We start from the raw sequence: 9,243 nt of genomic DNA, 5'->3' as shown, positions 1-9,243 counted from the left end.
GTATGGTTATCCACTTTGTTGGCAAGAACAGGAAGGCAGATTACCACCTAAGTGGAATCAATTTAGGTAAAGGGGCAGCACATAGAGATCTGGGTGTTCTTGTACACCAGTCAATGAAGGCAAGCATGCAGGTACATCAGGTAGTGAAGAAGGCTAATAGCATGCTGGCCTTCATAACAAGAGGGATTGAGTATAGAAGCAAAGAGGTCCTTCTGCAGCTGTACAGGGCCCTGGTGAGACCACACCTGGAGTACTGTGTGCAGTTCTGGTCTCCAAATTTGAGGAGAGACATTCTGGCTATTGAGGGAATGCAGCGTAGGTTCACGAGGTCAATTCCTGGAATGGCGGGATTACCTTACACTGAAAGACTGGAGCGACTGGGCTTGTGTACCCTTGAGTTTAGAAGACTGAGAGGGGATCTGGTTGAGACATATAAGATGATCAAAGGATTGGACACTCTGGCGGCAGGCAACATGTTTCCGCTGCGGGGTGAGTGCCGAAACAGAGGACACAGCTTAAAAATACGGGGTAGACCATTTAGGACAGAGATGATGAGAAACGTCTTCATCCAGAGAGTGGTGGCTGTGTGGAATGCTCTGCCCCAGAGGGCAGTGGAGGCCCAGTCTCTGGATTCATTTAAGAAAGAGTTGGATAGAGCTCTCAAGGATAGTGGAATCAAGGGTTATGGAGATAAGTCAGGAACAGGATACTGATTAAGAATGATCAGCCATGATCATATTGAATGGTGCTGCAGGCTCAAAGGGCAGAATGGCCAACCCCTGCACCTATTGTCTATATACTTTATTCATAAACTATCTCTGTATACATTTTCGCAAAAGTAGTTTGATTCTGTCCAGTTGCATGTTAAACACTACTGGCTTTAAAATAGTGACGTAAAAGGATAGATTGGATCTAGAAGTTAAAGTTCTGAATTGAAGGAAGGCCAATTTTCATAGTATTTGGCAAAATCTTTCAAAAATTGTTTGGGTGGGGTGGGGTAGATGTTTGCTAGTGAAGTGACGGCTTCAAAAGTGAGGTAACGAGAGTCCAGAGCCAGTATGATCCTGTTAGGATGAAGGGCAAGGCTGATAACAGTAGGGAATGTAGGATGACGAGAAAAATTGAGGTTTTTGTCACAAATAAGCAGGAGACATATTCCAGCTATAAACAGCAGAATTCGATTGTATCCCTAGAAGAGTATAAAGGCAGTAGGAATATACTTAACAGGGAAATCAAGAGGGCAAACAGGGGACATGAGGTATCTTTGGAAAGTACGGTTCAGGAGAATCTAAAGGGTTTTGACAACTACATTAAGGACAAAGAGGTAACTAGGGCAAGAATATGACCCATTAAAGATTAACAAGGTTGCCTATGTGTGGAGCCACAGGAGATGGGGCAGATACTAAACAACAGCTTTGCTTCAGTTTTTACTGGAGAAGGGTATAGAAAATACAGAACACAGGGAATCAAATAGCAACATCTTTAAAAATGTCCATATTACAGAAGAGGCGGTACTGGAGTCTCAAATGCATCAAGGTTGATAAATCCCCATGATCTGATCATGTGTACCCAGAACTCTGTGGGAAGTTAGTGAAGTGGTTGCAGGACTCCTTGCTGAACTATTTGTCTCATCAATAGCCACAGATGAGGTACCAGAACACGGTGATGCCACTATTTAAGAAAGGTGGGAAGGAAAAGCTAGGGAACTGTAAACCGGTGAGCTTGACATCAGTGGTGGGCAAGTTGTTGGAGGGATTCCTGAGGGACAGGATGTATATGTACTGGAAAGGCAACGCATATGAATAGTCAATATGGCTTTGTGCATGGGAAATCGTATCTCACTAACTTGCGTTTTTTGAAGAAGTAACAAAGGGGATTGATAAGGAATGATTGGTGGACGTGATCGATGTGGACTTCAATTCGACAAGGTTCCTCATGGTATACTGGTTAAAAATGTTAGATCACATGGAAATCTTGCAATCTGGGCAACGCATATGAATAGTCAATATGGCTTTGTGCATGGAAATCGTATCTCACTAACTTGCGTTTTTTGAAGAAGTAACAAAGGGGATTGATAAGGAATGATCGGTGGACGTGATCGATGTGGACTTCAATTCGACAAGGTTCCTCATGGTATACTGGTTAAAAATGTTAGATCACATGGAAATCTTGCAATCTGGATACAGAACTGGCTCGAAGGTAGAAGACAGACGGTGGTGATGGACGTTTGCTTTTCAGACTCGAGGCCTGTGACCAGCATTGTGCCACAAGTTCAGTGCTGGGTCCACTGCTATTTGTCAGTTATATAAATGCTTTGAATGTGATCATACAAGGCATGGTTAGTAACTTTGCAGACAACACCAGAATTGGACATCAGTGTAGTGGACAGTGAAGCAGGTTACCTCAGACTACAACAGGATCTTGATCAGATGGGCCAATGAGCCGAAGAGTGGCAGGTGGAGGTTAATTTGGAGAAATTCGAGGGGCTGCATTTTAGAAAGACAAATCAGGGCAGGACTTATACACGTAATGGTAAGGTCCTGCCGAATATTGTTGAACAAAGAGATCTTGGAGGGCAGGTTCATAGTTCCTTGATAGTGGAGTTGCAGGTAGACAGAATCGTGAAGAATCCATTTATTATGCTTGCCTTTATTGATGATTGCCTTGAGGAGATGAGTTGGAGATCATATTAGATTAGATTAGATTAGATTGCAGCGTGGAAACAGGCCCTTCTGCCCAACAAGTCCACACCGACCCGCCGAAGCGCAACCCACCCATACCCCTACATTTACCCCTTACCTCACACTACGGGCAATTTTGCATGGCCAATTCACCTGACCTGCACATCTTTGGACTATGGGAGGAAACCGGAACACCCGGAGGAGAACATGGGGAGAACGTGGAAACTCCACATAGTCAGTCGCCTGAGGCGGGAATTGAACCCGGGTCTCAGGCAGCAGTGCTAACCACTGTGCCACCGTGCTGCCCATGGCAGCTGTGCAGGGCATTGTATAGGCTACTTTTGGAATACTGCGTGCAATTCTAGTCTCCCTGCTATAGGAAGAATGTGGTGAAACTTGAAAAATTTCAGAAAAGATTTACAAGGATGTTGCCAGGGCTAGAAGGTTTGAGGTATAGGGAGAGATTCTGAAATGGCAGAGGCTATTTTCCCAGGAGGCAGAGAGGTGATCTGATCGTGGCTTATAAAATTATGAGGAGCATGAATCGGCTAAGTAGAAAAGATCTTTTCTACAGGGAGATGGGAGTCCAAACCTCGAGGGTATAGATCTAATGCCAGAGGAGAAATATTTAAAATGGATACAAGGGGCAATATTTTCATGCAGAGGGTGATGCGTTTATGCAATGAGCTGCCACAGCATTTGCTACAGTTGGTTCAAGTACAGCATTTAAAAGGCATCTGGATGGGTAAAGGAATAGGAAGGATTTAGAAGGACTAGATTAATTTAGGATATCTCGTTGACGCAGACAACTTGGAGTGGAGGATCCGTTTCAATGCTGGACAACTCTATGACTGCACAATAATTGAGACAGGCAAGATTTGAGAGGTTGGAGGAGTGCACAGATCAGGGAATGGTTGGAAGGTTAAGAGGACTTTACAAACAAACAGAGGTAATTGGATATGAGAGTTAATCAAGTGATCGGGAGAATTGTAAGAGGTGGTAGAGATTTTGAAAATAAGTAGAGAAGTAAAGTCTGGAGGAGGTTATAGAGAAAAGGAGCTGGAAATGTGTTGCTGGAAAAGCGCAGGTCAGGCAGCATCCAGGGAACAGGAGAATCGACGTTTCGTTTCGGTTCATAAGCCCTTCTTCAGCCAGCATCTGCAGACCTCACTTTCTCCTCTATAGAGATAAGGAGCCATATATGAACTGCAAGAGGCTACAGAAGTAAAGGGTTGAAGGGACTGAAGCGTTTACATGGATATAAGTAGGAGGGACTAGTATAGCTTACGGAGAATGTGTATGTTGTGGAGATGGGTGAACTTTATAGAGATTGTGAGGATTGGAGAGATTACATTAGGAAGGATACTTGCAGCTGTACGGCATATGGGGTTATGGAAGATTGCAGGAGCTGGAGGAGGTCACCAAGGTATGGAGATTTGCTGTGAAGGAGGAAGATTATACTGATAATGAGGGCTGTAAGGGATTGAGGAAGTTGCAAAGGCTTTTTGGGTCTGGAAGACGTTCTACAAATAGGGGCAGCTCAATGTACTGGAGACTTTTTCAGACAAGAAACATTGTGGCAGTGCAGGGGAACACACGGACAGGGAGGGTTGTATTGGGAAGAGAGGTTCACAGAGATAGGACTGATTGTATGGACTGGAAAAAGCGATTCTGATACAGAATGTTTGAGAGACTGCAGATGCCTACAGGAAGAGTGTGTGTCTGTGTGTGGTTGATGTGGTTTACATGAACTTAAGACATTTGACAAGGCCCCACATGAAAAGCTGGTATCCCCAGGGGATCCAAAAGAAGTTGGCAAACTGGATTCAAACTTGGCGGAATGAGGGAGGAGTTAAAATGTTCGGTTACATTCCTCATTCAACACCTTCTCCATTACCAAACCCTAACCAGTCGATGCCGAGAGGGACCCTCCAGTCAGACGGGATCAATGTGGATTTCACCAGTTTCCTCATTTCCCCTCCCCCCATCTTATTCCATGCTGAAATTTTGATCCTCCTGCTCCTCGGATGTTACCTGACCAGCTGTGCTTTTCCAACACCACACTCTCTGACTATCCACATACTGTGTCACAAAATCCTCTTGCTCACATTGGGCAAAAACTGACCCACCTAAACTACTCGAATTATCACATTTCCCGTCAATATTTGGAAAGTTAAAGCCCCCATAACAACAACTCTGTTACTTTCACTCCTCTCCAGAATAATCTTAGCAATCCTTTCCTCGACATCTCTGGAAATTTTCGGAGGCCTATAGAAAACATCCAACAGGGTGACCTCTCCTTTCCAGTTTCTAATCTCAGGCTACACTCCCTAAGTAGATGAGTTCTCACCAAATATTGCCACCTTAATACCGTCCTTGACTAACAATGCCATACCTCTCCCTCTTTTCAAGAGGATGTTACAGGGACATGGATAGTTTTAGGTGGCTGCAAGAGATTACAACTTTAGGAAGGCTAATAGTGACTGGAGAAAGTAGAGATAGGGAGCATTCTAGTTACAAAAAGCAGGTCAGAGACGGAGAATATTGTAGAGACTGAATGAGGTGACAGGCACGGGGAGGGTCAAAGTGGCTTCAGAAGGTCACCCGAACAATGAGTATAGTAGAGACTGAAGCAAATTACACAAGGAGGAAAAGCTTTACCGTTTGGAGAACCTGAAGCAGTTGGGGAGATTTGCAGTAACGGTAGGAGATTACAGAAATAGTGAATTGCTGAAGCATGGGAGGAAGGAGTGTTGCAAAGACTGGAGGAGGGTGCACTGATGGGGTGGTCTGTAGGAGATGGCAGAGACTGGAGGAGATGGGAAAGATAGTGACTACTGCAGTGACTGCAGTTTGCTGAGACAGGGCATGCTGTAGAGAGAGGAGCAAGTTACAGAGATAGGGTGGGTAGTAAGGACTGGAGGAGGTTACAGAGATAGGGACAGTAATAGAAGTTAGATAGATAAAACACAGCAACATAACACATGACATAAATACTGTGTTGAAGACAGAGAACAGCATAATACAAAAAGATATCAGACTTAATTAGCAGCCTCTCGTGACAGATCTGCTTCCACCTCTGTTGAACTGAACTTCACGAAAACAGCATGTGAAGATCCCAGTCATCAATTGTAGCCCATGCTATCTTTGCAAAGCTCAGTAAAGGAATGGTGAAAGCAGGCCTCGTGAGAGGATAACAATGGAGCTTCTGTGCTCCCACTTCAGCGCTCAAGCTGTGTCATGTTTGTGGGCCTAGAGCTTTGAGCCCTCTAATTCACCTTTATCCAACACAAGTGATCTTACCTGCAGGATTTATTGAAGACTGTAGATCTCACTCTCCCTCATCTTTCTGGCTGGTTGATTGTCTTCAATGTGGTGATGGATGAGGCAGAATGTGGGAATTCTGCTGAGTTAAGAATTCCGAGTAGCTACAGGAGACACAGAAATAGAAAGATTCAGAAATTACGCTGATGAAATGAGTATTACCCGAATAGAATGATACCGAGTCTCACAGAGATGTAAAAAATCCCAGTCTCCATTCCTGGTCAATGTTACATAATCTTTTAGGCTCTCCTGTCTACAGTGGAGAATTCTGTCGGCCCAGAATCTTAGAGTAGCTGCAACAGAAAGTGGCAGACAGATGCAGCAGCTAGACACACACACACACACACAGTGAGGGATCACATGAAGAGATACTGAGCAATCCCAAAAGCATGCAAGAAGTTTCAGAATCAAACAATACTGTCAGAAGAAGTGGTTTTGATTCATGGGGCATTGGCACCAGTGCTCAAGAAAAGCGAGCTTCAGTATTGGATTCCACAAGATCAGTGCTGGGACCAGTGTCCTGGCTAGTCGTATGAATACGATTACGAATAGCCTTTTAACTGACAGAGATGAGGCAGGAACAGGGGTCGGGTGAGTCGATATTTTCAAAAACAATGAGAAAGGTTCAAACATAGGAATAACATGATAATGTGGATGAAGAAAGGAACAGTAAGGGACAAGTTTAACTGGTAATAAGATGTAAGTTATTGTTTCTCTATTTGAATGCGCAAAGTATCTGCAATAAGATGGATGGACAGGTGAACACAGAAGTGAATGACTTTGATCTAATCACCAGAGAGACTTGGTTAATGTGAACAAAATGTAGGACATTAATATTCAAGAGTACTCAGTTTTACAGAGGGACAGACAGAATGGAAATGGAGGAGGGAGGAACCTTTTAGTTCGGCATAACAAAAGCAAGACTGACAAATTATTTATCCCCAGGTTATGAAATACAGTCAGTAGGAAAGCAATTTGGAAGGACGATGTGCCAAGAATTGAAAATAGGTGAACACTTTTGACTTGGATATCAGCACTGCATCGTTAAGACACTGCATTAAACAGGAACCTACTGGGATTTGTAAAAAGACAAGGGAATAATTATGGGGGACTTCAGTTTGCATACAGTCCGGGTCAATCACATTGGCAAGAGTGATCTCAAAATGGAGTTTGTAGAATGGTTTTGTCAGTGTTTCTTGGAACAACAACAACATTGTTCACTAACTGGAGGTAGATCTGTTTCAGATCGAGTGTTGCATAATAAAGCAGAGTAAATGAGCAATGTCACAGTAAGAGTTCCTCCAGGAAATTAGGAATAAGATGGAATTCAAAGGGATGATGAAGTTTTAAAGTGAGCCCCATAAAGGATAAACAATAACCGAGAACAAGAAGCAGCGTGCCATGGTTTGAGTATGAAAATGAGCACTGGTGGAGATAAACAGGGGAAACAGGATTATGTCTGGCTGTAAATGAACAGAGGCAAACAGTGCCAAATATTCACCAAAAAGGGACATACTCTGGGCACTCTTACCATCTGTTCTCCTCGGTCTACAACAGAAACCCTAGCATTTTCCAGGTCTGAACAAGAGTTAGATCAGACTCAAGACATTAACTGTTTCTCCGCACAGCTTCCTGCAGCACACCCTGTGCGAACTACATTATCCATGCTGCCTGGGAGCGTAGCGCCTGCGTAGTACGAGTTGGTAAACATGCCGGGCGGATACTAGGTCCGCGGGGCCCGGTGGGTGTTGTAGTTCTAACGAGTGTGCACGCGCACCGCGGCAGTTAGCGACCAACGACCAGGAACTCGCGTGAGAGCGCACGGGGTGCCCCGAGCGCAGGTCACGTGACGTGGCTGGCATTTGGGGAGTGCCCCTGTAAATCAGGGTGGGGGGCGGGGTTGGCAGTCTTATGCATCACCTTCAATCAATATCCTTTCTCCAAACCTGACAGGCAGGAGGCTGGAAGAACACAGCAAGCCAGGCAGCGTCAGGAGGTGGAATAATCGACGTCTCAGGTGTCCCCCTTCTTAAAGATTGGGAGGAGATGTTGGGAAGCTGCATATAAAGGAGGTGGTTGGGGCAGGGTAGTGAGGTGGGGATAGGTGAAGTACCGTAGTTGGTTGGACAATGGGAGGAATGAATCCAATTGGAGGTAGAGAGCAGTGGAAGTGATAGGGAGTGACTGGGAAGGGAGTCAGGGAATGGGATGGGAGGTTATTAGAAATTGGAGACCCCAAAGTTGAGTCCTTTGGACTGTAGGGTGTCCAGAGAGAAGATAACGTGTTGTTCCTCCAATTTGCGTAGTGGTTGGTTTTGGCAATGGGGGTGCCAAGGATGATCATGTCAGAAAGGGAGTGCTTGGGGTAATTTAAGTGGGTGGCCACTGCAGACCCCCAGCCCCAGCCGCCCGCCCCCGCCCCGGATTCTCAGCAAACTGTTTTCTAAGTTTACGTTTAGTCTCCTGTTGTAGAAAAGACTAGATTGGGTGCACCAGATGCAGTAAACTAGGTTGGAAGGGAGGCAGGTGAACCTCTGTCTCACCTGCAAGGACTGTTTGGGGCCTTGAATGGAACTGTGTAAGGTGACGTGCCAGCAGGTTTGCCATCTTTTCCGGTTGCAGGGGAAGGTACCTGGGGGTTCGGGGGGGTCAGTGGGGAGAGTGGTGCAAACCAAGGACTGTCAAAGGGAACGGTCCTTGCGGAAGGCAGAGAGGGGTGGGGAGGGGAAGATGTTCTTGGTGGTCTGGTCTAGTTGGAGTTGGTGAAGTGTTTAAGGATGATGCATTGGATCTGGAGACACGTGGGTTGGGAGGTGAGGACAAAGGGGACTCTCTAAAATGCAAAATTGGCCGGTCTAGTAAGGATTGATTAGGGATAGTCATCATGGCTTTGTGTGTGGGAAATCATGTATCATGAACTTGATAGAGTTTTCTGAAGAAGTAACAAAGAGGGCAGAGTGGTGGATGTGATCTATATGGACTTCAGTTAGGTGTTCAACACGATTACTCATGAGAGACTGGTTAGCAAGATCAAATCACATGGAATACAGAGAGAACTAGCCATTTGGATACAGATCTGGCTCGATCGTAGAAAACATAGGGTGGTGGTCAAGGTTTACTTTTCAGACATCTGTGACCAGTGGTGTGCTGTGTCCACTACTTTTCATCATTGTATAAATGATTCGGATGTGAACGTAGGAGGTATAGTTAGTAAGTTTGCAGATGACACCAAAATTGG

At 45.0% G+C, this 9,243-nt stretch overlaps 1 long non-coding RNA gene across 1 annotated transcript in view; it reads right to left on the bottom strand.

The window, feature by feature from the left end:
- LOC122543956 overlaps positions 1 to 7,653 on the bottom strand; it is a 9,452-nt gene extending 1,799 nt beyond the window's left edge. Inside the window, exons 1-2 of the long non-coding RNA XR_006310203.1 lie at positions 7,537 to 7,653; positions 5,985 to 6,109 (exon numbers count right to left, since the gene is read on the bottom strand). This is a non-coding gene — a long non-coding RNA (uncharacterized LOC122543956). The remainder of the gene's footprint in view (positions 1 to 5,984; positions 6,110 to 7,536) is intronic.
- Positions 7,654 to 9,243: the final 1,590 nt, after the last annotated feature.

Source organism: Chiloscyllium plagiosum, chromosome 45, assembly GCF_004010195.1.
Source record: "Chiloscyllium plagiosum isolate BGI_BamShark_2017 chromosome 45, ASM401019v2, whole genome shotgun sequence".
NCBI classification, from domain to species: domain Eukaryota; kingdom Metazoa; phylum Chordata; class Chondrichthyes; order Orectolobiformes; family Hemiscylliidae; genus Chiloscyllium; species Chiloscyllium plagiosum.
The sequence above is the reverse complement of the archived record's forward strand: the minus strand, read 5'-3'. Positions and strand labels throughout refer to the sequence as shown.